Source organism: Asparagus officinalis, chromosome 3 (genome assembly GCF_001876935.1).
Source record: "Asparagus officinalis chromosome 3, Aspof.V1, whole genome shotgun sequence".
In the NCBI taxonomy this organism is placed as follows: Eukaryota; Viridiplantae; Streptophyta; class Magnoliopsida; order Asparagales; family Asparagaceae; genus Asparagus; species Asparagus officinalis.
In genome coordinates, this window is record NC_033796.1 from 31,134,302 (window position 1) to 31,139,974 (window position 5,673).

The following is a 5,673-nucleotide window of genomic DNA, read 5'->3' on the forward strand; positions in this document are numbered from 1 at the left end:
TATATATATATATATATATATATATATATATATATATATATATATACGGGAAAAGTGTTCCTAAGGTGACACCTTAGATAATCATCTAAGGACGTAGCCTAAATCACATGATTGAGCTACATTGTGGATGATCCATTTTGCTGAACTTGATCTACATATTCTAAAACCCCAACACACCAAGTTTAGGGTGAACCTATCGTCGTTTGACCCTCCGTCGAACCATGTGAAAAGTTCTATTTATTCGAAATCGTTAAAGTTAATATGAGTGGATGAATGGTCAAACGACAATGGGTTCACCCCAAACTTGGTGTGTTGAGATTTTAGAATATATAGATTAAGTTTAACGAAGCGGATCATCAACAATATAGCTCAATCATGTGATTTTAGGCCAGTGTACTTAGATAATTATCTAATGCGTCATCTTAGGAACACTTCTCCCTATATATATACTAGTTGAGATGCACGCGCAATACACGTGGTTGAATATTATTATTATTATTTAAATTGATAAAAATAAAGTAAAATATAAAAAGAAAATAATGTTTTTGTGCGATTGATCATCAACTCAATAATCTCTCTTTAAAATAAAATATTATCACTGTTTCCTTCAACCCAGACCGTGGCCACGTTATCTACTATTTGTGAGTTATAAACACATTAATCTAGTATAACATCTCTATTTAGTAGAATCTTAAAGTCTGCAAAAGATGGGTGATCATTCAATTCACAAAGGAATTTTGTATATGAATTTACTTGCAATATATCCGTTAAACTTTTAGTTGTGGTTTGACTCATATTCACATTAACTTTTAGTTGTGATTTCACTCATATTTATATTATAAAATATTCTCATTCAATTTTATAGCTCATTCTCTATACAATAGAAGTAAAACTGAAAGTATGAAGAATTATTTTCTTACGAAATTAGAGCAGAGAGATTATAATATATTTCGTCATGAGCTCTAAATATAATTTTTTTTAATGCAAGGTTCATATCAAATCTTACCCCAAACGATGTGAATGAAAAATGCTACTATAACTCATTTGCCTAGGGCAATTATATTGTATATAAAACATATAACTCATTTGAAATATCCACAACTGCTAAGTGGATTTTGTTGTTGTAAGAACAACATGTTAGAGGCTCGTATTTAAACTTTTTGGCTCTATAAAGACCCATGAATTTGGAGTGCATAATTTATATATCGTAAAGAACATATTGGTTCATGAAGAATTTTCCCTGATAACGATATTATTATTTAGTACTGAATCAATTTTATTATATAAGATCATATGACCTTTTTTAATAAATTATAAAGTATATATATGGAAACCTCAATGCTTATAGTCAGTAGATGGTCTCCACAAAATAGATTAATTTTATATTGTAGTTTGCTATTTATAGTACTGTTGGCAATATCATTACCTTTCCTCTTTATCTTATTATTCGCGCTTTTTTTATATAAGTTCTCTTTTGATAATCACTCAATTGACTATATTTAGTTTTTATAATATCAAATGTTAGAATGTTTTCTTCTATTTTAAAAATGTTGACATTATTTTCTTAAAAAAATATTTACACATAGAAGCAATAGTATATACTTCAGTTTAACTCAAACCAGGGGCGGATCCAGGATTTTAGTTCTGGGGGGGGCCGCGTACAAAAGATAGATAAAAAAATTTCTTAATGTAATTTTATTCACAAGAGATATATCACAACCCACATAAAACGAGTAGAATAGCCAACATCAATATCTCCAAAATATTTCAAAAGAGGAAGATAAATATTATATAGAAAATAGTCAAATAAGCATCATCTATTTTTTTATAACTAAAATTTCTCTAACTAAAAGGAATTCGACATTCCTTAAAATTTTCAAAGCCTTCAATGATAGCATTAATGCTCAGACTTTTAGCAATTTCTCTTTCAATAAACACCATTAATGCGTCGGAGAGGAAAACATCCTCCATTTTGCTTCAAAGTCTAGTCTTGACGATATTCATAACTGAGAATGATCGTTCTACAGTAGCGGTAGAAACTGGAAGAGTAAGCACAAGTACGATCACTCTAGAAATGAGGTCGTATGTAGCAGATTTATTAGTCTTTACCAACCATTGACCCAACTCAGAAATGGTTGAAAGAGTTTTGAAGTCTGACCCTTTGACTACATTATGCTCATAATGTTTCAGTTGCATCTTCAAACTCTCTTTTTCTTCACTTGTAAAATCTTGTGCATAAAACTTGCCAACCAATTTGCATATATCTTGTATTCTCAAAGCCTCAGATGCATTTTGAGGATTTAAGGCAGAACTAAGCATGAGCAATTCTGTCGCATCTTCACTAAAACGCACATTAATTTCTTGCATTTGTGAATCGATCGTGACATAAAGAAAGTCTAATCGATAATGATGCCCAATGGTGATGTCTTGATGACCACGAGCTCATTCTGCCCATTCGCTAAATACTTCTCCATAAATTTCCAATTTTAATGAAACCCCCTTTATTAATCTTGTTGCTACTCATGGCAATATATTTACTATTAATATATACATAAAAACCCTCAAATAATTAATATTCACAAACTATTTTTTTCCCCAAATTAGGAATAGAGCACCCTAATTTTTTCCCCCAAAAAATTTGAGGGGGCTTGAGGAATAGAGCACCCTAATTTTTTCCCCCAAATTTTGGGGGGGCCGTGGCCCCCCTGGACTATATGTAGATCCTCCCCTGACTCAAACATTGGCTTGAAACTATTTAGAGTAAGGTTCTTTCTATACTAGAATGATAATATAGTGATTACACAATCCAAAAGTCAAAGAAGAAATTTCTTCAAAGAAAAAGTGATTTAATATGTTAAATTACAACTAATTTATAAAATATACATGGGCAGTTAAAATAGCTATAGAAAGTAAGGTGTATATCTTCATAAAAATTTCATAGTGAGTGACCAACTACAATCATCCAAATAGCTATAGAAAGTAAGGTGTATATCTTCATAAAAATTTCATAGTGAGTGACCAACTACAATCATCCTAATTTAAGCATAAATAATTATTATTTTAGTTACTAATTTGATACTCGTCACTATATATGTAAATAGTACATGAAAGCTAAAATCTTTTTAACCATTATATAGATTATTTAAAAAATTTTGCATATATAAATTATACTGTCTAGAAATAGTGATGTGCACACTTAACTATGGCCTAATAATCTTAAGAATAACTTACTCTTCAATATTATTATTGTTGATGTCCGTGAATACACAATCGATGAGGGTCTTTAGTTGATGATGGAGGTCGGGAGGATAAAAGGTGGGGCCGACTCCTCCTCCAACTCTACGCCTGATTCTGAGCACGCGAGGTGGACTGATAACCTGCACATACGAGAATCGCAGGAGTACGGGGCTAGTTTCCCCCGTGGTACCTCCGACGGTCAAGTCAGCTGGAGAGCTTGAGGGAGGTTTTTTGGGAAGTCTCTGGGCCATTGAGGTCCTAGCAGAGGGTCCTCTATAAGAGTTGAATTTCTTTTTCTGCCAAGAATAAAGGGGGAGTAAAGTTCAGATGTTAAAAGAAGCGGAGTTCCTCCTCCTGCCCTTACCCTTCTTACCTCCTTTTATAGTCCATTGCCTCTGAGATTTTGGCTTTTCTTTTGCATAGGAGGGCGGTTGCAGGGTGAGCAGATAGGCTGTTGAGTCATCCTTCTCCTTCCAGGTGTCGGTTGGCGATTAGAAGGGAAGTCATTTGAATACAGGAGAGAGGTGTCCTCTTAGTATTCTGGATTTGACAGATGAGGCAGGACAGAGGATAGGCCCACTGTTCGGTCGTCCTTCCCCCTCCAGATGGCAGCTGGTGATTGAAGGGGAAGTTATTCGAGCCCAGAAGAGCATCACGGCGATCCAAGAGAAGTGACTTGTGAGTAGAATAAGCGGCATATGCAAGGGATTTGTCAGAACAGAGATCTCGATGGGATTGATCAGTGCTGTTGTGTTGATTGACATATGAAGTGAGCTTGGTCGGATCTTATCCCTTTAGTCGAGGCGGGTTGATCTGCGAGTCATCATTATGATTTGCCGACCCGATAGTCGAGTGAGCTTTGGGTCGAGTGTATGGCCGAGACGTCTGCTCGAGGAGTCGTCTTAATTACGAGGGACCGACTGGTCTTTTTTTTTTAGCCGATAGACTTGACCTCGGCTATGCTTTTGGGCTTCTAAGCTGGTTTGGACCATACCCTTTTTAAACCTATGCAGTCAATCTTCATCTTTAGATGGTAAATTACCATAACAATTATTAATTGAAGTATCTATGCATTACACTAAAACCACAATAAAATTTAGAAAACTACAAAATAAACACCCTTAAAAGTTTTAAAAATTGTAGAAAAACACCCTAAAATCTTATAATTTATAAATACACAAAACTATTAAACATTACATTGAAATTAAGGAATTATAAAAAATCATTAAAAAAATTCAAACTTTAGAGGGGTAATTTGCAATATACTAAATTTTACATTTAATAGATTTTCAATTAGTTATGTTCTTTTTAAAAATGTTATGGATAATATTGATTATGAAAAGTTTTTCCTAAACCTATACTTTTAAAGGGTGTATGATATTTTTTGTAAAATTTTAATTTTCTAAGGGTTGTTAGTAATTTTACATATTTATTTTAATGTCTATAAGTTTGAAATTCTCATGGTGTTTTTTTCATAAATTATAAAATTTAGGGATTTTTTGCAATTTTTAAACGTATGGGCCTTTTTTACAGATTGTAAATTATATATACACTATTTATAATTTCTATGCTTTTAATTTACTAATGAGTTTAAAAATCACAGGGTGTTTTTTTGTAAAATTTAAAATTTAAGGGTTTGTTTGTAATTTTTGAAACTTTAAGGGTGTTTTGTATAAATTATAAATTTGATAGGGGATATTTATAATTCCTATATTTTTAATGCACTATTAGGTTAGAAATTATCATGATTTTTGTAAATTTTACAATTTTAAGGGTTTTATTTTATAATTTGTAAAAAGTTCAGTATGTTTATTATAAATTTCATAAATTTTTGAAGGTTGTTTGTGTTATTTGTTGGTTTTTAGTGTGTTTATAAGTTTGAAATTTTTAAGATGTTTTTTATAAATTTTGAATTTTAGGGGTGTTTTTGTAATTTTTAAAACTTACAAGATATTTTTTCTAAAGTAAAAAAACTTTTAGTTTCTCGCTAGAATATGTTTTTCAGATTTCACACTGAATTAAAATAAGTAAAATTTATAATTTTCAAGATGTTTTAATAAAATTTTGAATTTGTAGGGGTGTTTTTGCAATTTAAAAATTTGGAGAATATTTTTTACAAAGTCCAAAAATATTTAGGTGCTAGCTATTATATGTTTTTAGATTTCTTTATGAACTAAAATAAGTAAATGATTTGAATTATATGAAACATATCTCTTTTATCCAATATCATCTTAAGTCTCCTTATAAATAGAATAAATCATTTAGTTACCAATGCAAAGAAGATAAGATAATTATAATAGATTAGAATAATAATGTAATATTTAAAAAGTTAGGGTAATATTGACGATGAAATGATCTTCCCGAACTCATACTTTCTTCCCGAACTCATACTTTTAAATGGAGTATGATATATATATATATATATATATATATATA